Here is a 25,000-nt window from a genome sequence, read left to right on the forward strand (position 1 = left end):
GAAGGCCCCAACGGCTAGACGGAAGAGGCTTCAGGGCCACCTCGGAATGCTCCAAGCATCGGACGCGCTTGGGGCGACTACCAGTGCCAACCCCTTATCCCGCGATGCGTCCGATACACAGATGGTTCCAAGGCGGCCGAGGAGCCTCACCGCATAGCAATCGGGGGTGCGAGGCGAGGGATGGGGCGGGAAGGCCCCAACGGCTAGACGGAAGAGGCTTCAGGGCCGCCTCGGAATGGTCCAAGCATCGGACGCGCTTGGGGCGACTACCAGTGACAACCCCTCATCCCGCGATGCGTCCGATACGAAGATGGTTCCAAGGCGGCCGAGGAGCCTCACCGCATAGCAATCGGGGTGCGAGGTGGGGGATGCGGCGAGATGGCCCCAACGGCTAGACGGAAGAGGCCACAGGGCCGCGTCGGAATAGTCCAAGCATCGGACGCGCTTGGGGCGACTACCAGTGACAACCCCTTATCCCGCGATGCGTCCGATACGAAGATAGTTCCAAGGCGGCCGAGGAGCCTCACCGCATAGCAATCCGGGTGCGAGGTGGGGGATGCGGCGAGATGGCCCCAACGGCTAGACGGAAGAGGCTGCAGGGCCGCCTCGGAATAGTCCAAGCATCGGACGCGCTTGGGGCGACTACCAGTGACAACCCCTTATCCCGCGATGCTTCCGATACGAAGACAGTTCCAAGGCGGCCGAGGAGCCTCACCGCATAGCAATGGGGGTGCGAGGTGAGGGATGCGGCGAGATGGCCCCAACGGCTAGACGGAAGAGGCCACAGGGCCGCCTCGGAATAGTCCAAGCATCGGACGCGCTTGGGGCGACTACCAGTGACAACCCCTTATCCCGCGATGCATCCGATACGAAGATAGTTCCCAGGCGGCCGAGGAGCCTCACCGCATAGCAATCGGGGTGCGAGGCGAGGGATGCGGCGAGATGGCCCCAAAGGGTAGACGGAAGAGGCTGCGGGGCCGCCTCGGAATAGTCCAAGCATCGAACGCGCTTGGGGCGACTACCACTGCCAACCCCTTATCCCGCGATGCGTCCGATACACAGATAGTTCCGAGGCGGCCGAGGAGCTGGGGGATGCGGCGAGATGGCCCCAACGGCTAGACGGAAGAGGCTGCAGGGCCGCCTCGGAATAGTCCAAGCATCGGACGCGCTTGGGGCGACTACCAGTGACAACCCCTTATCCCGCGATGCGTCCGATACACAGATAGTTCCGAGGCGGCCAAGGAGCCTCACCGCATAGCAATCGTGGTGCGAGGTGGGGGATGCAGCGAGATGGCCCCAACGGCTAGACGGAAGAGGCTGCAGGGCCGCCTCGGAATGGTCCAAGCATCGGACGCGCTTGGGGCGACTACCACTGCCAACCCCTTATCCCGCGATGCGTCCGATACACAGATAGTTCCAAGGCGGCCGAGGAGCCTCACCGAATAGCAATCGGGGTGCGAGGCGAGGGATGCGGCGAGAAAGCCCCAACGGCTAGAGGGAAGAGGCTTCAGGTCCGCCTCGGAATGGTCCAAGCATCGGACGCGCTTGGGGCGACTACCAGTGACAACCCCTTATCCCGCGACGCGTCCGATACACAGATAGTTCCAAGGCGGCCGAGGAGCCTCACCGCATAGCAATCGGGGTGCGAGGCGAGGGATGCGGCGAGAAGGACCCAACGGCTAGACGGAAGAGGCTTCAGGGCCGCCTCGGAATGGTCCAAGCATCGGACGCGCTTGGGGCGACTACCAGTGACAACCCCTTATCCCGCGACGCGTCCGATACACAGATAGTTCCAAGGCGGCCGAGGAGCCTCACCGCATAGCAATCGGGGTGCGAGGCGAGGGATGCGGCGAGAAGGACCCAACGGCTAGACGGAAGAGGCTTCAGGTCCGCCTCGGAATGGTCCAAGCATCGGACGCGCTTGGGGCGACTACCAGTGACAACCCCTTATCCCGCGACGCGTCCGATACACAGATAGTTCCAAGGCGGCCGAGGAGCCTCACCGCATAGCAATCGGGGTGCGAGGCGAGGGATGCGGCGAGAAGGACCCAACGGCTAGACGGAAGAGGCTTCAGGGCCGCCTCGGAATGGTCCAAGCATCGGACGCGCTTGGGGCGACTACCAGTGACAACCCCTTATCCCGCGATGCGTCCGATACACAGATAGTTCCAAGGCGGCCGAGGAGCCTCACCGCATAGCAATCGGGGTGCGAGGCGAGGGATGCGGCGAGAAGGACCCAACGGCTAGACGGAAGAGGCTTCAGGGCCGCCTCGGAATGGTCCAAGCATCGGACGCGCTTGGGGCGACTACCAGTGACAACCCCTTATCCCGCGACGCGTCCGATACACAGATAGTTCCAAGGCGGCCGAGGAGCCTCACCGCATAGCAATCGGGGTGCGAGGCGAGGGATGCGGCAAGAAGGACCCAACGGCTAGACGGAAGAGGCTTCAGGGCCGCCTCGGAATGGTCCAAGCATCGGACGCGCTTGGGGCGACTACCAGTGACAACCCCTTATCCCGCGACGCGTCCGATACACAGATAGTTCCAAGGCGGCCGAGGAGCCTCACCGCATAGCAATCGGGGTGCGAGGCGAGGGATGCGGCGAGAAGGACCCAACGGCTAGACGGAAGAGGCTTCAGGTCCGCCTCGGAATGGTCCAAGCATCGGACGCGCTTGGGGCGACTACCAGTGACAACCCCTTATCCCGCGACGCGTCCGATACACAGATAGTTCCAAGGCGGCCGAGGAGCCTCACCGCATAGCAATCGGGGTGCGAGGCGAGGGATGCGGCGAGAAGGACCCAACGGCTAGACGGAAGAGGCTTCAGGGCCGCCTCGGAATGGTCCAAGCATCGGACGCGCTTGGGGCGACTACCAGTGACAACCCCTTATCCCGCGACGCGTCCGATACACAGATAGTTCCAAGGCGGCCGAGGAGCCTCACCGCATAGCAATCGGGGTGCGAGGCGAGGGATGCGGCGAGAAGGACCCAACGGCTAGACGGAAGAGGCTTCAGGGCCGCCTCGGAATGGTCCAAGCATCGGACGCGCTTGGGGCGACTACCAGTGACAACCCCTTATCCCGCGATGCGTCCGATACACAGATAGTTCCAAGGCGGCCGAGGAGCCTCACCGCATAGCAATCGGGGTGCGAGGCGAGGGATGCGGCGAGAAGGACCCAACGGCTAGACGGAAGAGGCTTCAGGGCCGCCTCGGAATGGTCCAAGCATCGGACGCGCTTGGGGCGACTACCAGTGACAACCCCTTATCCCGCGACGCGTCCGATACACAGATAGTTCCAAGGCGGCCGAGGAGCCTCACCGCATAGCAATCGGGGTGCGAGGCGAGGGATGCGGCGAGAAGGACCCAACGGCTAGACGGAAGAGGCTTCAGGGCCGCCTCGGAATGGTCCAAGCATCGGACGCGCTTGGGGCGACTACCAGTGACAACCCCTTATCCCGCGACGCGTCCGATACACAGATAGTTCCAAGGCGGCCGAGGAGCCTCACCGCATAGCAATCGGGGTGCGAGGCGAGGGATGCGGCGAGAAGGACCCAACGGCTAGACGGAAGAGGCTTCAGGGCCGCCTCGGAATGGTCCAAGCATCGGACGCGCTTGGGGCGACTACCAGTGACAACCCCTTATCCCGCGACGCGTCCGATACACAGATAGTTCCAAGGCGGCCGAGGAGCCTCACCGCATAGCAATCGGGGTGCGAGGCGAGGGATGCGGCGAGAAGGACCCAACGGCTAGACGGAAGAGGCTTCAGGGCCGCCTGGGAATGGTCCATGCATCGCACGCGCTTGGGGCGACTACCAGTGACAACCCCTTATCCCGCGACGCGTCCGATACACAGATAGTTCCAAGGCGGCCGAGGAGCCTCACCGCATAGCAATCGGGGTGCGAGGCGAGGGATGCGGCGAGAAGGACCCAACGGCTAGACGGAAGAGGCTTCAGGGCCGCCTCGGAATGGTCCAAGCATCGGACGCGCTTGGGGCGACTACCAGTGACAACCCCTTATCCCGCGACGCGTCCGATACACAGATAGTTCCAAGGCGGCCGAGGAGCCTCACCGCATAGCAATCGGGGTGCGAGTCGAGGGATGCGGCGAGAAGGACCCAACGGCTAGACGGAAGAGGCTTCAGGGCCGCCTCGGAATGGTCCAAGCATCGGACGCGCTTGGGGCGACTACCAGTGACAACCCCTTATCCCGCGATGCGTCTGATACACAGATAGTTCCAAGGCGGCCGAGGAGCCTCACCGCATAGCAATCGGGGTGCGAGGCAAGGGATGCGGCGAGAAGGACCCAACGGCTAGACGGAAGAGGCTTCAGGGCCGCCTCGGAATGGTCCAAGCATCGGACGCGCTTGGGGCGACTACCGTTGCCAACCCCTTATCCCGCGATGCGTCTGATACACAGATAGTTCCGAGGCGGCCGAGGAGCCTCACCGCATAGCAATCGGGTTGCGAGGCAGATTATTGGGAAGGGAACCCCCTGGGATGCGGCTCAAGCAGTGCCCAAAGGGACTGGAATGCGGAATCACATCGAGAGACCCAAATGCTATACGAGGGCTCAAATCGAATTATCGATTTGGCCACGACATGGACGCATCGGAACGACTACCTTTGCCGAACCACTCGCAATTGCATCCATACCGAAACCAATAGACATTTCCGTTAGAGCCCTCGCATAGCATTCGGGAATCTCGCATGCCCCTCTAAATCGACCAATGCTGGCGCTCAACGAAAATCCGAGCGCTACCACCGTTCGAGCGCCAGCATTGGTCGAGTTAGAGGGGCACGGGGGAGAATGCTCCAGTCAACACCTCCCCTATATAAGTTATTTGTCCGATTCTCGCACAACCGTAGTCTGCCTCGTCGAATCAAACAACGGTCCCAGATTCCGACTTCCGTTCCGTAGAGACCCAAAAGCTAGATGGAGGCTCGCAAGAAAGAGAGTCGGCGCATAGCAATCGGGTTTCTCGAACGTTTAGGGACCGAGCTCACTTGCGGATAGGGCAAAATCCGCCAAGCAACCCAAAAGCTAGACGGGGGCTCGAATCGAATCGCCTAGGCGGCCACAACAACGACGTGTTGGATCGACTACCAGTGCCAAACCATTCAGCAAGACTAGTCTGTGTCGAGGCCGGATAGAGATTCTCAGAGAGCGCCCGTATAGCATTTAGGAGACCTGCCGCGTCCCTCACACTCGACAAATGGTGGTGCACGTTTATAAATCCGAGCGATCCCAACCCTTTCAAGCACCAACATCGGTCGAGATAGAGGGGCACGGAGGGGGCTGCGTGAGACAACACAGTCCCCTATATAAGTTATTTGTCCGATTCTCACACATCCGAAGAATGGTCATCAAATCGGACAACAGCCCAAACTTCCGACTTCCGTCCCAGAAAGCCCAAGAGCTATCTAAAACGTTCATGGCCGGAACTCGATCGCGGCTATACCAGTCCGCCAAGCAACCCAAAAGCTAGACTGGAGCTCTAGTCGAATCACCTCTGTGGCCATTGCAAGGACGTGTTGGAGCGACTACCATTGCCGAACCATTCCGCAGGTCGAGTCCATACCAAGGCCGCATAGAGATTCACGATGAGCTCCTGCATAGCAATCAGGAGACTTGCCGTGTCCATCACAATCGATAAATCCTGGTGCAAGATTTTTGCATCCGAGCGCTCCAACCAGTCGAGCACCAGCATCAATCGACATAAACGGGCACGGGGGGAGGATGCTCGAGAACACTACCTCCCCTATATAAGTTATTTGTCCGATTCTCAAGCAGCCGAAGTCTGGTCATCGAATCGGGTCAAAGACCACAACTTCCGACTTTACCCACAATGCAAGTCATCGAATCGAACATCGGCCCCCGAGTCGGACTCCATGCGTATGTCAGGTCATCGGACCCAAATTCCGCCTTCCTGCGCATGGCGGGCCATCAATATCAACTCGGTCATCGGACCCAAACTCCGCCTTTCTGCGCATGGCACGCCTTCAAATCGGTCATCGGACCCAAATTCCGCCTTCCTGTGCATGGCGGGCCATCAACATCAACTCGGTCATCGGACCCAAATTCCGCCTTTCTGCGCATGGCACGCCATCAACTCGGTCATCGGACCCAAATTCCGCCTTCCTGCGCATGGCAGGTCATCGGACACAAATTCAGACCTCGCCAATATGCCTACGTATCGAATCGGTCATCGGACCCAACTTCCGACTTCATCCATACTGTAGGGTCTTTGAGGTTGGCGCGGTGCGCTCAACCCGGGGAGTCGACCCATCGAAGCATACACCTCCCCTATATAAGCTATTTGTCCGATTCCCACACCTGTGTAGTTTGCACCTCTGACCAGGACATCGACCCCAACTTCCGAACTCGACTGCAACGACGGCACCAGCGCCTTGGTGCGCACCTTGCGACGCACAGTCCCAACATTCGCCTTCCTGCACATGGCAGGTCATCGGACCCAAATTCCGACCTCGCGAGTATGCCTACATATCGAATCGGTCATCGGACACAACTTCCGACTTCATCCATACCGTAGGGTCTTTGAGGTTGGCGCGGTGCGCTCAACCCGGGGAGTCGACCCAACGAAGCATACACCTCCCCTATATAAGCTATTTGTCCGATTCCCACACCTGTGTAGTTTGCACCTCCGATCAGGACATCGACCCCAACTTCCGAACTCGCCTGCAACGACCGAACCAGCGCCTTGGTGCGCACCTTGCAACGCACAGTGCCAACATTCGCCTTCCTGCACATGGCAGGTCATCGGACCCAAATTCCGACCTCGCGAGTATGCCTACATATCGAATCGGTCATCGGACCCAACTTCCGACTTCATCCATACCGTAGGGTCTTTGAGGTTGGCGCGGTGCGCTCAACCCGGGGAGTCGACCCAACGAAGCATACACCTCCCCTATATAAGCTATTTGTCCGATTCCCACACCTGTGTAGCTTGCACCTCCGATCAGGACATCGACCCCAACTTCCGAACTCGACTAAAAAGACCGCACCAGCACCTTGGTGTGCACCTTGCAACGCACAGTGCCAACATTCGCCTTCCTGCACATGGCAGGTCATCGGACCCAAATTCCGACCTCATGAGCATACCTACTAATCGAATCGGTCATCGGACCCAACTTCCGACTTCATCCATACCGTAGGGTCTTTGAGGTTGGCGCGGTGCGCTCAACCTGGGGAGTCGACCCATCGAAGCATACACCTCCCCTATATAAGCTATTTGTCCGATTCCGACACCTGTGTAGTTTGCACCTCCGCTCAGGACATCGACCCCAACTTCCGAACTCGCCTGCAACGACCGAACCAGCGCCTTGGTGCGCACCAAAAGTGCGCACTTTTGGAGGGCACTTTTGTGCGCTCCAAAGGTGCGCACTTTTGGAGGGCACTTTTGTGCGCTCCAAAGGTGCGCACTTTTGGAGGGCACTTTTTGGAGGGCACTTTTGTGCGCTCCAAAGGTGCGCACTTTTGGAGGGCACTTTTTGGAGGGCACTTTTCTGCGCTCCAAAGGTGCGCACTTTTGGAGGGCACTTTTTGGAGGGCACTTTTCTGCGCTCCAAAGGTGCGCACTTTTGGAGGGCACTTTTTGGAGGGCACTTTTCTGCGCTCCAAAGGTGCGCACTTTTGGAGGGCACTTTTTGGAGGGCACTTTTCTGCGCTCCAAAGGTGCGCACTTTTGGAGGGCACTTTTGTGCACTCCAAAGGTGCACACTTTTGGAGGGCACTTTTTGGAGGGCACTTTTCTGCACTCCAAAGGTGCGCACTTTTGGAGGGCACTTTTTGGAGGGCACTTTTGTGCGCTCCAAAGGTGCGCACTTTTGGAGGGCACTTTTTGGAGGGCACTTTTGTGCGCTCCAAAGGTGCGCACTTTTGGAGGGCACTTTTGTGCACTCCAAAGGTGCGCACTTTTGGAGGGCACTTTTCCTGCGCTCCAAAGGTGCACACCTAGGTGAGCACCTTCGACCACACCTTGTAGCACACCAAACTCTGACTTTCGACTTCATCCGCAATGCAGGGTCTTTGAGGTTGGCGCAATGCGCACAACCAGGGGAGTCGACCCATCAAACCCAACACCTCCCCTATATAAGCTATTTGTCTGATTCTCATACATGCGTAGCCTGCAGGAGCAATTAGGACATCGACCCCAACTTTCGGCTTCTAAACGAAAACAAGGTCTTTGAGGTTGGTGTAATGCGAACAACTAGGGGAGTCAACCCATCAAACCCAACACCTCCCCTATATAAGCTATTTGTCTGATTCTCATACATGTGTAGTCTACAGGAGCAATTAGGACATCGACCCCAACTTTTGACTTCTTAACGAAAACAAGGTCTTTGAGGTTGACGTAATGCGCACAACCAGGGGAGTCGACCCATCAAACCCAACACCTCCCCTATATAAGCTATTTGTCCGATTCTCATACATGTGTAGCCTACAGGAGCCATTAGGACATTGACCCCAACTTTTGACTTCTTAACGAAAACAAGGTCTTTGAGGTTGGCGTAATGCGCACAACCAAGGGAGTTGACCCATCAAACCCAACACCTCCCCTATATAAGCTATTTGTCTGATTCTCATACATGTGTAGCCTGCAACAACGATTAGGACATCCACCCCAACTTCTGAATTCGTCTGCGTTGACCGCACCAAAGGTGCACGCCTTGGTGCTCACCAAAATCCGACTTCCGACTTCTTCTGCTATGCGGGGTCTTTGAGGTTGGCGCAGTGCGCACAACCAGGGGAGTCAACCCACCGAATGCAACACCTCCCCTATATAAGCTATTTGTCTGATTCTCATACATGCGTAGACTGCAGCAATGATTAGGACATCCACCCCAACTTTTGACTTCTTAAACAAGACAGGGTCTTTGAAGTTGGTGCAGTGCACACAACCAGGGGAGTCGACCCATCAAACGCAACACCTCCCCTATATAAAGCTATTTGTCCGATTCTCATACGTGTAGTCTGCAGCAGCGATTAGGACATCGACCCCAACTTCCGAATTCGTTTGCATTGACCGCACCAAAGGTGCACGCCTTGGTGTGCACCTTGGAGTGCACTTTGGTGCTCACCTCGGTGCACACTTTGGTGTGCACCTCGGTGTGCACCAAAGGTGCGCACCTTGGAGCGCACCAAAGGTGTACACTTTGGAGCGCACCACATAGGGTCTTTGAGAGGTTGGCGCAGTGCGCACACCAAGGTGGGTGTTGAGGTGCGTGCCGAGGTGGGTGGGTGCTAGGGTGCGCTCCATGGTGGGTGCCAGGGTGGGTGCGTGCTAGGGTGGATTCCAAAGAGGGTCATAGGGTGGGTGCCAAGGTGGGTTGGTGATATAGTGGGTTCAAAGGTGGGTACTAGGGTGGGTTCCAAGGTGGGTCACAAGTTGGGTGCCAGGATGCGTGGGTGTTAGGTTGGGTGCCAAGGTGGGCTCCTGCGTGGGTGGGTGCTAGGGTGGGTTTCAAGGTGGACGCGAGGGCGGGTGCCAAGGTGGGTAACAAGTTGGGTGTTAGGATGGGTGAGTGCTAGAGTGGGTGCCAAGGTGGGTGGGTGCTAAGGTGGATGCCAAGGTGGTTCACAGGGTGGGTGGGTTCTAGGGTGAGTTCCAAGGTGGGTCACAGGTTTAGTGCTAGGGTGCGTGTCAAGGCGGGTGTCGAGGTGCCTGGGTGCTAGGGTGTGGATGCCAATGTGGGTCATAGGGTGGGTACTAGGGTGGGCTGCAATGTGGGTGCCAAGGTGGGTAACATGCTCGGTTGGTTCTAAATTGGGTGTCAGGGTGGGTGTGCACCCACCTTGCCCGAGGTGGGTGCCAAGGTGCCAGTGTGGGTGGGTGCTAAGGTGGATGCCAAGGTGGGTGAGAAGGTGGGTGATAGGTTGAGTGGTAGGATGGGTGGGTGCCAAGATGGGTCACAGGGTGGGTGCAAGGGTGGGTAGGTGCTAGGGTTGGTGTCAGGGTGGGTGGGTGCTAGGTTGGGTTCCAAGGTGGGTGCGAGGGTGAGTGTCAAGGTGGGTCACAGGTTAGGTGCTAGGATGGGTGAGTGCTAGGGTGCAAAGGTGCCAGGGTGGGTGCTAGGATGGGTCGATGCTAGGGTGAGTGGCAAGGTGGGTCCACAAGTGTCAAGGTGGGTGCCGAGGTGGGTGCCAACTTGGGTTCCAAGGTGGGTGCCAAGTGGGCGACTGCTATGGTGGATGCCAAGGTGGGTCACGGGGTGGGTGCCAAGTTGCTAGGTTGTGTTCCAAGGTGGGTGCCAACGTGGCTGCTAGGGTGCGTGGGTTAAAGGGTGTGTCACAACGTGGGTGCCAGGATGGGTGCGCACCCACACTGGCCAAGACGGGTGCAAGGTTGGGTTCCAAGCCCGGTCACAGGCTGGGTGCTAGGATGGGTGGGTGCCAAGGTGGGCACCAGGGTGGGTGCACCCACCCTGGCCAAGGTGGGTCACGGGGTGGGTCCTAGGGTGGGTAACGGGGTGGGTACTAAGGTGCGTGCCAAGGTGGGTCATGGGGTGGGTGCCAAGGTGGGCACCAGGGTGGGTGTGCACCAACCCTAGCCAGGGTAGGTCACGGGGTGGTTGTCGGGGTGGGCGTCAAGGAGCCAAGGTGGGTGGCAAGTAGCCAAGTTGCGTGCCAAGGTGGGTGTCGGGGTGGGTGCCAAGGATCCAAGGTGGGTGCCAAGGAACCAAGGTGGGTGTCTGGGTGGGTGCCGAGGTGGGAGCCAGGGTGGGTCCCAAGGTGAGTGCAAAGGTGGGTGCCAGGGTCAAGGTGAGTGCCAATGTGGGTTCCAAGGTGCCAGGGTCAGGGTGAGTGCCAATGTGGGTTCAAAGGTGCTAAGTTGGGTGCGAGGTTGGGTGCGAGGGTGGGTGGGTGCCAAGGTGTGCTAGGTGGAAGCCCGGGTGGGTCGGCATCCCATGGGTGTCGAGTTGGGTGCCTGATGGGTGCTTCTTGTCAAGTTTTAGTCGTCGGGACTCATTTCGAGCCTTAGAGGTCGTTTCTTGTCCGGTTGCCCTGTCTTCGACCTGGGAACCCAATTTTGGTCCTCGGGTCCCATTTTTTTTTGTCTCGCATCCCACTTTTGGCCTGTGGCCTTTTCGGGGTCGATTCTCGTTTTGGGCATCAGAGCATGTTTCTTCTCCTAAAACCCAATATTTGTTTATTAAGTCTCGGAACACATTTTTGTTCTCGTGGACCCATCATGGGTCTTGGAACGCATTTGTGGTCCTTGGGTCCCATTTTGCATCCCGAAACTTGTGTTTTGGTGCTTGATCCCTATTTTGGGTGCCCACCTTGCACCAAGTGCGCACCCGGGGCAAACCGAGCGCCTTGGTGCACCGGGGCAAGATCGAGCGTGCACCCGAGGCGCCCCGAACATGCACCAAGGTGCACTCGGCCCACATGTGAGCGCAGGTCGTTGCGCCCGAGGTGGTGTGTGGGCACCGCGTTGCAGACGGGACACTGCACGCACACGACGCCCCGTCCAGGTGCACGCACGTAGGCCGGGCCGGGTGCACACCCGACGCCCTAGCAAGGTGCGCGCACCCGGGCAGGGCTCACACTTGGCGAACGGGGCGCACTTCGCGAGGGAGGGTGTGCACCTCGACGGGGGTGGGTGGCCGGGGTGGATTCGCACGTGGGTCGCGGTTTGCTAAGTACACACTGCGACAAGCTCATAACGGGTGCGATCATACCAGCGTTAGTGCACCGGATCCCATCAGAACTCCGCAGTTAAGCGCGCTTGGGCCGGAGTAGTACTGGGATGGGTGACCTCCCGGGAAGTCCCGGTGTTGCACCCTTTTTTAGTTTTTCGCCGGGCGTCGCAATGCTATTTGAATAAACCTTTTGCCCGTTTGCGTTCTCGTCGGGGCCGGGCCGGGCCGGGGTGCGCTGCCCGCACTACCGCGCGCGCGGGGGCGACACCGAGCGCGCACCCGAGGCGCCCCGAGCACACAGGCCACGGTGCAACCCGGGCGTTGTGCGCGCACCCCGGTGCGCCCGAGGTGCTGCGCGCGCACCCAGGTGAAATCGGTGTGCACCTCGGCCAGTGCGCGCTCGGTCGAGTCGCGCACGTTGGCCAAGGTGCACGGTGATGTTTCTTACTCTAAGGTTCCGCACCAGACGCCCGGGACAGGTGAGCGAAGCTGGGCGGGGCCGGGTGCGCGGCCGGGGCAGGTGCACGCAGCTGGAGAGAGCTTTGGAGCACACCAGAGGTGCGCACCTTGGAGCACACTTCGGAGCGCACCAATGATGCGCTCCATTCAAAAGTTTCCTGAAAAGGCAAAAAAAGTTGAGATTATAGAATTTCCCACTTGAGAGATTGTAAAAAAAAAAAATTTAAAATGAAGGAAACGCGGGTGCCAAGGTGTGCGCGCCCGGGTGCGCAGCCCAGCCAAGGTGTGCGCACCAAGGCGCCCACCCTGGCGAAGGTGCACGCAAGGTGCGCACCCGAGGCAAACCGGACAATTAACCCAACTTTCGACTTCGCGCGCACCTGCGCACCTTGGAGCGCACTTCGGAGCGCTCCTTGGTGCGCACCAATCTTGGGCACCTCGGAGTGCACCATGGCGCCCACCAAGGTGCGCACCCGGGGCAAACCGAGCTCCGACTTCGTGCGCACCTTGGAGCGCACGAAAGGTGCGCACCATGGCGCCCACCAAGGTGCGCAGCCCAGCCAAGGCGTGCGCATCAAGGTGCGCACCCTGGCGAAGGTGCGCACCCGGGGCAAACCGAGCTCCGACTTCGTGCGCACCTTGGAGCGCACAAAGGGTGCGCAACCCAGCCAAGGTGTGCGCACCCCGGGCAAACCGAGCTCCGAATCGTGCGCACCTTGGAGCACACTTCGGAGCCCTCCTTGGTGCGCACCGATGTTGCGCACCTCGGAGCGCACCCGGGGAAAACAATGCAATTAACCCGACTTTCGACTTCGTGGGCACCTCGGAGCGCTCTCGGGTTCGCACCTCGGAGCACACCGAGGTGCGCACCTTTGATGCGCTGCCTTCACCAATTTCCAGAAAAGGCAAGAAAACATTGAGAAGGTGTGCGCACCGAGGTGCCCACCCTGGCGAAGGTGCACGCGAGGTGCGCACCCGGGGCAAACCGGGCTCCGACTTCGTGCACGCCATGCTGCGCACCTTGGAGGGCCATGGTGCGCACCTTGGAGCACACTTCGGAGCGCTCAATGGTGCCCAACCCAGCCAAGGTGCCCACCGCGGCGAAGGTGCACGCGAGGTGCGCACCCGGGGCAAACCGGGCTCCGACTTCGTGCACGCCGCACCTTGGAGCACACTTCGGAGCGCTCCTTGGTGCGCACCAGGGCGCGCAACCCAGCCGAGGTGCCCACCCCGGCGAAGGTGCACGCGGGGTGCGCACCCGGGGCAAACCGGGCTCCGACTTCGTGCACGCCATGGTGCCCACCGCGGCGAAGGTGCACGCGAGGTGCGCACCCGGGGCAAACCGGGCTCCGACTTCGTGCACGCCGCACCTTGGAGCACACTTCGGAGCGCTCCTTGGTGCGCACCAGGGCGCGCAACCCAGCCGAGGTGCCCACCCCGGCGAAGGTGCACGCGAGGTGCGCACCCGGGGCAAACCGGGCTCCGACTTCGTGCACGCCATGGTGCCCACCGCGGCGAAGGTGCACGCGAGGTGCGCACCCGGGGCAAACCGGGCTCCGACTTCGTGCACGCCGCACCTTGGAGCACACTTCGGAGCGCTCCTTGGTGCGCACCATGGTGCCCACCAGGGCGCGCAACCCCGCCGAAGGTGCACGCGAGGTGCGCACCCGGGGCAAACCGGGCTCCGACTTCGTGCACGCCGCACCTTGGAGCACACTTCGGAGCGCTCCTTGGTGCGCACCAGGGCGCGCAACCCCGCCGAAGGTGCACGCGAGGTGCGCACCCGGGGCAAACCGGGCTCCGACTTCGTGCACGCCATGGTGCGCACCAGGGTGCCCACCGCGGCGAAGGTGCGCACCCGGGGCAAACCGGGCTCCGACTTCGTGCACGCCGCACCTTGGAGCACACTTCGGAGCGCTCCTTGGTGCGCACCAGGGCGCGCAACCCAGCCGAGGTGCCCACCCCGGCGAAGGTGCACGCGAGGTGCGCACCCGGGGCAAACCGGGCTCCGACTTCGTGCACGCCATGGTGCCCACCGCGGTGAAGGTGCGCACCCGGGGCAAACCGGGCTAGGACTTCGTGCACGCCGCACCTTGGAGCACACTTCGGAGCGCTCCTTGGTGCGCACCATGGTGCCCACCAGGCCGCGCAACCCAGCCAAGGTGTGCGCACCAAGGTGCACGCGAGGTGCGCACCCGGGGCAAACCGGGGTCCGGCTTCGTGCACGCCGCACCTTGGAGCACACATCGGGGCGCTCCCGGGTTCGCACCGGCGTTGCGCACCGTGGTGGGCACCTCGGAGCGCACCGTGGTGGGCACCTCGGAGCACACCAAGGTGGGCAGCGAGGTGCGCACCTTTGATGCGATGCCTTCACTAATTTCCATAAAAGGCAAAAAAAAACGAGATTTTAAAATTTCCGTTTTGAAAGATAGTGAGAAAAAGGGAATGCTGGTGCCATCTTGAGCCCGCCCTGGTGCGCAGCCCAGCCAAGGTGTGCGCACCAAGGTGCCCACCCTGGCGAAGGTGCGCGCCCGGGCAATTAACCCAACTTCCAACTTCGCGCGCGCCAGGGTGGGAGCGCACCCAACAACCGGGCCTGGGAAGAGCCAATGCGAGAAACCCCACCAAACGCTCTGACAAAAAAAGAGGGGGCGCTCCAGTAACCCCGCTTCGGAGCGCACCCTGGGCAAACCCAGCCAGGGTGCCCACCCCGGCCAAGGTGCAGGCGAGGTGCGCACCCGGGGCAAACCGGGCTCCGACAACGTGCACGCCGCACCTTGGAGCACACTTCGTAGCGCTCCCGGGTGCGCACCTCAGAGCACACCAAGGTGGGCAGCGAGGTGCGCACCTTTGATGCGCTGCCTTCACTAATTTCCAGAAAAGGCAAAAAAAAGAGGAGATTTTAAAATTTCCGTTTTGAAAGATAGTGAAAAAAACGGAACGCGGGTGCCATCTTGAGCCCGCCCTGGTGCACAGCCCAGGTAAGGTGCCCACCCTGGCAAAGGTGCGCACCCGGGCAATTAACCCTACTTCCGACTTCGTGCGCGCCAGGGTGGCAACCGGGCCTGGGAAGAGCCAATGCGAGAAACCCCACCAAACGCTCCGACAAAAAAAGAGGCGGCGCTCCAATAACCCCGCTTCGGAGCGCAGCCGGGGCAAACCCAGCCAAGGTGCCCACCCCGACGAAGGTGCACGCGAGGTGCGCACCCGGGGCAAACCGGGCTCCGACAACGTGCACGCAGCACCTTGGAGCACACTTCGAAGCACTCCCGGGTGCCCACCGGCGTTGCGCACCGTGGTGGGCAGCGAGGTGCGCACCTTTGATGCGCTGCCTTCACTAATTTCCAGAAAAGGCAAAAAAAAATGAGATTTTAAAATTTCCGTTTTGAAAGATAGTGAAAAAAACGGAACGCGGGTGCCATCTTGAGCCCGCCCTGGTGCGCAGCCCAGGCAAGGCATGCGCACCAAGGTGCCCACCCGCGGTGCACGCCCGGGGCAAACCGGGCTCCGACTTCGTGCAGGCCGCACCTTGGAGCACACTTCGGAGCGCTCCTTGGTGCGCACCATGGTGCCCACCAGGGCGCACCCGGGGCAAACCGGGCTCCGACTTCGTGCACGCCGCACCTTGGAGCACACATCGGAGCGCTCCCAGGTTCGCACCAGCGTTGCGCACCTTTGATGCGCTGCCTTCACTAATTTCCAGAAAAGGCAAAAAAAAACGATATTTTAAAATTTCCGTTCTGAAAGATAGTGAAAAAAACGGAACGCGGGTGCCATCTTGAGCCCTTCCTGGTGCGCAGCCCAGGCAAGTTGTGCGCACCAAGGTGCCCACCCTGGCGGAGGTGCGCGCCCGGGGCAAACCGGGCTCCGACTTCGTGCACTGCATGGTGCCCACCAAGGCGCGCAACCCAGCCAAGGTGCCCACCGCAGCGAAGGTGCACGCGAGGTGCGCACCCGAGGTGCACACCCGGGGCAAACCGAGCTCCGACTTCGTGCACGCCGCACCTTGGAGCACACTTCAGAGCGCTCCTTGGTGCGCACCAGGGCGCGCAACCCAGCCAAGGTGCTCACCCCGGCGAAGGTGCACGCGAGGTGCGCACCCGGGGCAAGCCGGGCTCGGACTTCGTGCACGCCGCACCTTGGAGCACACATCGGAGCGCTCCCGGGTTCGCACCAGCATTGCGCACCTTTGATGCGCTGCCTTCACTAATTTCCAGAAAAGGCAAAAAAAAAAAAAAAAACGAGATTTTAAAATTTCCGTTTTGAAAGATAGTGAAAAAAACGGAACGCGGGTGCCATCTTGAGCCCGCCCTGGTGTGCAGCCCAGGCAAGTTGTGCGCACCAAGGCACCCACCCTGGCCAAGGTGGGTCACGGGGTGGGTCCTAGGGTGGGTAACGGGGTGGGTACTAAGGTGCGTGCCAAGGTGGGTCATGGGGTGGGTGCCAAGGTGGGCACCAGGGTGGGTGTGCACCAACCCTAGCCAGGGTAGGTCACGGGGTGGTTGTCGGGGTGGGCGTCAAGGAGCCAAGGTGGGTGGCAAGTAGCCAAGTTGCGTGCCAAGGTGGGTGTCGGGGTGGGTGCCAAGGATCCAAGGTGGGTGCCAAGGAACCAAGGTGGGTGTCTGGGTGGGTGCCGAGGTGGGAGCCAGGGTGGGTCCCAAGGTGAGTGCAAAGGTGGGTGCCAGGGTCAAGGTGAGTGCCAATGTGGGTTCCAAGGTGCCAGGGTCAGGGTGAGTGCCAATGTGGGTTCAAAGGTGCTAAGTTGGGTGCGAGGTTGGGTGCGAGGGTGGGTGGGTGCCAAGGTGTGCTAGGTGGAAGCCCGGGTGGGTCGGCATCCCATGGGTGTCGAGTTGGGTGCCTGATGGGTGCTTCTTGTCAAGTTTTAGTCGTCGGGACTCATTTCGAGCCTTAGAGGTCGTTTCTTGTCCGGTTGCCCTGTCTTCGACCTGGGAACCCAATTTTGGTCCTCGGGTCCCATTTTTTTTTGTCTCGCATCCCACTTTTGGCCTGTGGCCTTTTCGGGGTCGATTCTCGTTTTGGGCATCAGAGCATGTTTCTTCTCCTAAAACCCAATATTTGTTTATTAAGTCTCGGAACACATTTTTGTTCTCGTGGACCCATCATGGGTCTTGGAACGCATTTGTGGTCCTTGGGTCCCATTTTGCATCCCGAAACTTGTGTTTTGGTGCTTGATCCCTATTTTGGGTGCCCACCTTGCACCAAGTGCGCACCCGGGGCAAACCGAGCGCCTTGGTGCACCGGGGCAAGATCGAGCGTGCACCCGAGGCGCCCCGAACATGCACCAAGGTGCACTCGGCCCACATGTGAGCGCAGGTCGTTGCGCCCGAGGTGGTGTGTGGGCACCGCGTTGCAGACGGGACACTGCACGCACACGACGCCCCGTCCAGGTGCACGCACGTAGGCCGGGCCGGGTGCACACCCGACGCCCTAGCAAGGTGCGCGCACCCGGGCAGGGCTCACACTTGGCGAACGGGGCGCACTTCGCGAGGGAGGGTGTGCACCTCGACGGGGGTGGGTGGCCGGGGTGGATTCGCACGTGGGTCGCGGTTTGCTAAGTACACACTGCGACAAGCTCATAACGGGTGCGATCATACCAGCGTTAGTGCACCGGATCCCATCAGAACTCCGCAGTTAAGCGCGCTTGGGCCGGAGTAGTACTGGGATGGGTGACCTCCCGGGAAGTCCCGGTGTTGCACCCTTTCTTAGTTTTTCGCCGGGCGTCGCAATGCTATTTGAATAAACCTTTTGCCCGTTTGCGTTCTCGTCGGGGCCGGGCCGGGCCGGGGTGCGCTGCCCGCACTACCGCGCGCGCGGGGGCGACACCGAGCGCGCACCCGAGGCGCCCCGAGCACACAGGCCACGGTGCAACCCGGGCGTTGTGCGCGCACCCCGGTGCGCCCGAGGTGCTGCGCGCGCACCCAGGTGAAATCGGTGTGCACCTCGGCCAGTGCGCGCTCGGTCGAGTCGCGCACGTTGGCCAAGGTGCACGGTGATGTTTCTTACTCTAAGGTTCCGCACCAGACGCCCGGGACAGGTGAGCGAAGCTGGGCGGGGCCGGGTGCGCGGCCGGGGCAGGTGCACGCAGCTAGAGAGAGCTTTGGAGCACACCAGAGGTGCGCACCTTGGAGCACACTTCGGAGCGCACCAATGATGCGCTCCATTCAAAAGTTTCCTGAAAAGGCAAAAAAAGTTGAGATTATAGAATTTCCCACTTGAGAGATTGTAAAAAAAAAAAATTTAAAATGAAGGAAACGCGGGTGCCAAGGTGTGCGCGCCCGGGTGCGCAGCCCAGCCAAGGTGTGCGCACCAAGGCGCCCACCCTGGCGAAGGTGCACGCAAGGTGCGCACCCGAGGCAAACCGGACAATTAACCCAACTTTCGACTTCGCGCGCACCTGCGCACCTTGGAGCGCACTTCGGAGCGCTCCTTGGTGCGCACCAATCTTGGGCACCTCGGAGTGCACCATGGCGCCCACCAAGGTGCGCACCCGGGGCAAACCGAGCTCCGACTTCGTGCGCACCTTGGAGCGCACGAAAGGTGCGCACCATGGCGCCCACCAAGGTGCGCAGCCCAGCCAAGGCGTGCGCATCAAGGTGCGCACCCTGGCGAAGGTGCGCACCCGGGGCAAACCGAGCTCCGACTTCGTGCGCACCTTGGAGCGCACAAAGGGTGCGCAACCCAGCCAAGGTGTGCGCACCCCGGGCAAACCGAGCTCCGAATCGTGCGCACCTTGGAGCACACTTCGGAGCCCTCCTTGGTGCGCACCGATGTTGCGCACCTCGGAGCGCACCCGGGGAAAACAATGCAATTAACCCGACTTTCGACTTCGTGGGCACCTCGGAGCGCTCTCGGGTTCGCACCTCGGAGCACACCGAGGTGCGCACCTTTGATGCGCTGCCTTCACCAATTTCCAGAAAAGGCAAGAAAACATTGAGAAGGTGTGCGCACCGAGGTGCCCACCCTGGCGAAGGTGCACGCGAGGTGCGCACCCGGGGCAAACCGGGCTCCGACTTCGTGCACGCCATGCTGCGCACCTTGGAGGGCCATGGTGCGCACCTTGGAGCACACTTCGGAGCGCTCAATGGTGCCCAACCCAGCCAAGGTGCCCACCGCGGCGAAGGTGCACGCGAGGTGCGCACCCGGGGCAAACCGGGCTCCGACTTCGTGCACGCCGCACCTTGGAGCACACTTCGGAGCGCTCCTTGGTGCGCACCAGGGCGCGCAACCCAGCCGAGGTGCCCACCCCGGCGAAGGTGCACGCGGGGTGCGCACCCGGGGCAAACCGGGCTCCGACTTCGTGCACGCCATGGTGCCCACCGCGGCGAAGGTGCACGCGAGGTGCGCACCCGGGGCAAACCGGGCTCCGACTTCGTGCACGCCGCACCTTGGAGCACACTTCGGAGCGCTCCTTGGTGCGCACCAGGGCGCGCAACCCAGCCGAGGTGCCCACCCCGGCGAAGGTGCACGCGAGGTGCGCACCCGGGGCAAACCGGGCTCCGACTTCGTGCACGCCATGGTGCCCACCGCGGCGAAGGTGCACGCGAGGTGCGCACCCGGGGCAAACCGGGCTCCGACTTCGTGCACGCCGCACCTTGGAGCACACTTCGGAGCGCTCCTTGGTGCGCACCATGGTGCCCACCAGGGCGCGCAACCCCGCCGAAGGTGCACGCGAGGTGCGCACCCGGGGCAAACCGGGCTCCGACTTCGTGCACGCCGCACCTTGGAGCACACTTCGGAGCGCTCCTTGGTGCGCACCAGGGCGCGCAACCCCGCCGAAGGTGCACGCGAGGTGCGCACCCGGGGCAAACCGGGCTCCGACTTCGTGCACGCCATGGTGCGCACCAGGGTGCCCACCGCGGCGAAGGTGCGCACCCGGGGCAAACCGGGCTCCGACTTCGTGCACGCCGCACCTTGGAGCACACTTCGGAGCGCTCCTTGGTGCGCACCAGGGCGCGCAACCCAGCCGAGGTGCCCACCCCGGCGAAGGTGCACGCGAGGTGCGCACCCGGGGCAAACCGGGCTCCGACTTCGTGCACGCCATGGTGCCCACCGCGGCGAAGGTGCGCACCCGGGGCAAACCGGGCTAGGACTTCGTGCACGCCGCACCTTGGAGCACACTTCGGAGCGCTCCTTGGTGCGCACCATGGTGCCCACCAGGCCGCGCAACCCAGCCAAGGTGTGCGCACCAAGGTGCACGCGAGGTGCGCACCCGGGGCAAACCGGGGTCCGGCTTCGTGCACGCCGCACCTTGGAGCACACATCGGGGCGCTCCCGGGTTCGCACCGGCGTTGCGCACCGTGGTGGGCACCTCGGAGCGCACCGTGGTGGGCACCTCGGAGCACACCAAGGTGGGCAGCGAGGTGCGCACCTTTGATGCGATGCCTTCACTAATTTCCATAAAAGGCAAAAAAAAACGAGATTTTAAAATTTCCGTTTTGAAAGATAGTGAGAAAAAGGGAATGCTGGTGCCATCTTGAGCCCGCCCTGGTGCGCAGCCCAGCCAAGGTGTGCGCACCAAGGTGCCCACCCTGGCGAAGGTGCGCGCCCGGGCAATTAACCCAACTTCCAACTTCGCGCGCGCCAGGGTGGGAGCGCACCCAACAACCGGGCCTGGGAAGAGCCAATGCGAGAAACCCCACCAAACGCTCTGACAAAAAAAGAGGGGGCGCTCCAGTAACCCCGCTTCGGAGCGCACCCTGGGCAAACCCAGCGAGGGTGCCCACCCCGGCCAAGGTGCAGGCGAGGTGCGCACCCGGGGCAAACCGGGCTCCGACAACGTGCACGCCGCACCTTGGAGCACACTTCGTAGCGCTCCCGGGTGCGCACCTCAGAGCACACCAAGGTGGGCAGCGAGGTGCGCACCTTTGATGCGCTGCCTTCACTAATTTCCAGAAAAGGCAAAAAAAAGAGGAGATTTTAAAATTTCCGTTTTGAAAGATAGTGAAAAAAACGGAACGCGGGTGCCATCTTGAGCCCGCCCTGGTGCACAGCCCAGGTAAGGTGCCCACCCTGGCAAAGGTGCGCACCCGGGCAATTAACCCTACTTCCGACTTCGTGCGCGCCAGGGTGGCAACCGGGCCTGGGAAGAGCCAATGCGAGAAACCCCACCAAACGCTCCGACAAAAAAAGAGGCGGCGCTCCAATAACCCCGCTTCGGAGCGCAGCCGGGGCAAACCCAGCCAAGGTGCCCACCCCGACGAAGGTGCACGCGAGGTGCGCACCCGGGGCAAACCGGGCTCCGACAACGTGCACGCAGCACCTTGGAGCACACTTCGAAGCACTCCCGGGTGCCCACCGGCGTTGCGCACCGTGGTGGGCAGCGAGGTGCGCACCTTTGATGCGCTGCCTTCACTAATTTCCAGAAAAGGCAAAAAAAAATGAGATTTTAAAATTTCCGTTTTGAAAGATAGTGAAAAAAACGGAACGCGGGTGCCATCTTGAGCCCGCCCTGGTGCGCAGCCCAGGCAAGGCATGCGCACCAAGGTGCCCACCCGCGGTGCACGCCCGGGGCAAACCGGGCTCCGACTTCGTGCAGGCCGCACCTTGGAGCACACTTCGGAGCGCTCCTTGGTGCGCACCATGGTGCCCACCAGGGCGCACCCGGGGCAAACCGGGCTCCGACTTCGTGCACGCCGCACCTTGGAGCACACATCGGAGCGCTCCCAGGTTCGCACCAGCGTTGCGCACCTTTGATGCGCTGCCTTCACTAATTTCCAGAAAAGGCAAAAAAAAACGATATTTTAAAATTTCCGTTCTGAAAGATAGTGAAAAAAACGGAACGCGGGTGCCATCTTGAGCCCTTCCTGGTGCGCAGCCCAGGCAAGTTGTGCGCACCAAGGTGCCCACCCTGGCGGAGGTGCGCGCCCGGGGCAAACCGGGCTCCGACTTCGTGCACTGCATGGTGCCCACCAAGGCGCGCAACCCAGCCAAGGTGCCCACCGCAGCGAAGGTGCACGCGAGGTGCGCACCCGAGGTGCACACCCGGGGCAAACCGAGCTCCGACTTCGTGCACGCCGCACCTTGGAGCACACTTCAGAGCGCTCCTTGGTGCGCACCAGGGCGCGCAACCCAGCCAAGGTGCTCACCCCGGCGAAGGTGCACGCGAGGTGCGCACCCGGGGCAAGCCGGGCTCGGACTTCGTGCACGCCGCACCTTGGAGCACACATCGGAGCGCTCCCGGGTTCGCACCAGCATTGCGCACCTTTGATGCGCTGCCTTCACTAATTTCCAGAAAAGGCAAAAAAAAAAAAAAAACGAGATTTTAAAATTTCCGTTTTGAAAGATAGTGAAAAAAACGGAACGCGGGTGCCATCTTGAGCCCGCCCTGGTGTGCAGCCCAGGCAAGTTGTGCGCACCAAGGCACCCACCCTGGCCAAGGTGGGTCACGGGGTGGGTCCTAGGGTGGGTAACGGGGTGGGTACTAAGGTGCGTGCCAAGGTGGGTCATGGGGTGGGTGCCAAGGTGGGCACCAGGGTGGGTGTGCACCAACCCTAGCCAGGGTAGGTCACGGGGTGGTTGTCGGGGTGGGCGTCAAGGAGCCAAGGTGGGTGGCAAGTAGCCAAGTTGCGTGCCAAGGTGGGTGTCGGGGTGGGTGCCAAGGATCCAAGGTGGGTGCCAAGGAACCAAGGTGGGTGTCTGGGTGGGTGCCGAGGTGGGAGCCAGGGTGGGTCCCAAGGTGAGTGCAAAGGTGGGTGCCAGGGTCAAGGTGAGTGCCAATGTGGGTTCCAAGGTGCCAGGGTCAGGGTGAGTGCCAATGTGGGTTCAAAGGTGCTAAGTTGGGTGCGAGGTTGGGTGCGAGGGTGGGTGGGTGCCAAGGTGTGCTAGGTGGAAGCCCGGGTGGGTCGGCATCCCATGGGTGTCGAGTTGGGTGCCTGATGGGTGCTTCTTGTCAAGTTTTAGTCGTCGGGACTCATTTCGAGCCTTAGAGGTCGTTTCTTGTCCGGTTGCCCTGTCTTCGACCTGGGAACCCAATTTTGGTCCTCGGGTCCCATTTTTTTTTGTCTCGCATCCCACTTTTGGCCTGTGGCCTTTTCGGGGTCGATTCTCGTTTTGGGCATCAGAGCATGTTTCTTCTCCTAAAACCCAATATTTGTTTATTAAGTCTCGGAACACATTTTTGTTCTCGTGGACCCATCATGGGTCTTGGAACGCATTTGTGGTCCTTGGGTCCCATTTTGCATCCCGAAACTTGTGTTTTGGTGCTTGATCCCTATTTTGGGTGCCCACCTTGCACCAAGTGCGCACCCGGGGCAAACCGAGCGCCTTGGTGCACCGGGGCAAGATCGAGCGTGCACCCGAGGCGCCCCGAACATGCACCAAGGTGCACTCGGCCCACATGTGAGCGCAGGTCGTTGCGCCCGAGGTGGTGTGTGGGCACCGCGTTGCAGACGGGACACTGCACGCACACGACGCCCCGTCCAGGTGCACGCACGTAGGCCGGGCCGGGTGCACACCCGACGCCCTAGCAAGGTGCGCGCACCCGGGCAGGGCTCACACTTGGCGAACGGGGCGCACTTCGCGAGGGAGGGTGTGCACCTCGACGGGGGTGGGTGGCCGGGGTGGATTCGCACGTGGGTCGCGGTTTGCTAAGTACACACTGCGACAAGCTCATAACGGGTGCGATCATACCAGCGTTAGTGCACCGGATCCCATCAGAACTCCGCAGTTAAGCGCGCTTGGGCCGGAGTAGTACTGGGATGGGTGACCTCCCGGGAAGTCCCGGTGTTGCACCCTTTCTTAGTTTTTCGCCGGGCGTCGCAATGCTATTTGAATAAACCTTTTGCCCGTTTGCGTTCTCGTCGGGGCCGGGCCGGGCCGGGGTGCGCTGCCCGCACTACCGCGCGCGCGGGGGGCGACACCGAGCGCGCACCCGAGGCGCCCCGAGCACACAGGCCACGGTGCAACCCGGGCGTTGTGCGCGCACCCCGGTGCGCCCGAGGTGCTGCGCGCGCACCCAGGTGAAATCGGTGTGCACCTCGGCCAGTGCGCGCTCGGTCGAGTCGCGCACGTTGGCCAAGGTGCACGGTGATGTTTCTTACTCTAAGGTTCCGCACCAGACGCCCGGGACAGGTGAGCGAAGCTGGGCGGGGCCGGGTGCGCGGCCGGGGCAGGTGCACGCAGCTGGAGAGAGCTTTGGAGCACACCAGAGGTGCGCACCTTGGAGCACACTTCGGAGCGCACCAATGATGCGCTCCATTCAAAAGTTTCCTGAAAAGGCAAAAAAAGTTGAGATTATAGAATTTCCCACTTGAGAGATTGTAAAAAAAAAAAATTTAAAATGAAGGAAACGCGGGTGCCAAGGTGTGCGCGCCCGGGTGCGCAGCCCAGCCAAGGTGTGCGCACCAAGGCGCCCACCCTGGCGAAGGTGCACGCAAGGTGCGCACCCGAGGCAAACCGGACAATTAACCCAACTTTCGACTTCGCGCGCACCTGCGCACCTTGGAGCGCACTTCGGAGCGCTCCTTGGTGCGCACCAATCTTGGGCACCTCGGAGTGCACCATGGCGCCCACCAAGGTGCGCACCCGGGGCAAACCGAGCTCCGACTTCGTGCGCACCTTGGAGCGCACGAAAGGTGCGCACCATGGCGCCCACCAAGGTGCGCAGCCCAGCCAAGGCGTGCGCATCAAGGTGCGCACCCTGGCGAAGGTGCGCACCCGGGGCAAACCGAGCTCCGACTTCGTGCGCACCTTGGAGCGCACAAAGGGTGCGCAACCCAGCCAAGGTGTGCGCACCCCGGGCAAACCGAGCTCCGAATCGTGCGCACCTTGGAGCACACTTCGGAGCCCTCCTTGGTGCGCACCGATGTTGCGCACCTCGGAGCGCACCCGGGGAAAACAATGCAATTAACCCGACTT

At 61.3% G+C, this 25,000-nt stretch overlaps 3 non-coding genes across 3 annotated transcripts; all 3 read left to right on the plus strand.

Moving 5' to 3' along the window:
* The first annotated feature begins 11,690 nt into the window (after positions 1–11,690).
* Positions 11,691–11,809, plus strand: LOC131861907 (5S ribosomal RNA). The gene has a single exon (XR_009360937.1). It is a non-coding gene; the product is annotated as a 5S ribosomal RNA (ribosomal RNA).
* Positions 11,810–17,725: 5,916 nt separating this feature from the next.
* Positions 17,726–17,844, plus strand: LOC131861908 (5S ribosomal RNA). Its single transcript, XR_009360938.1, has one exon. It is a non-coding gene; the product is annotated as a 5S ribosomal RNA (ribosomal RNA).
* Positions 17,845–23,759: 5,915 nt separating this feature from the next.
* LOC131861909 (5S ribosomal RNA) lies at positions 23,760–23,878 on the plus strand. The gene has a single exon (XR_009360939.1). It is a non-coding gene; the product is annotated as a 5S ribosomal RNA (ribosomal RNA).
* Positions 23,879–25,000: the final 1,122 nt, after the last annotated feature.

The sequence above is a fragment of the Cryptomeria japonica genome, unplaced genomic scaffold, assembly GCF_030272615.1.
Source record: "Cryptomeria japonica unplaced genomic scaffold, Sugi_1.0 HiC_scaffold_34, whole genome shotgun sequence".
In the NCBI taxonomy this organism is placed as follows: domain Eukaryota; kingdom Viridiplantae; phylum Streptophyta; class Pinopsida; order Cupressales; family Cupressaceae; genus Cryptomeria; species Cryptomeria japonica.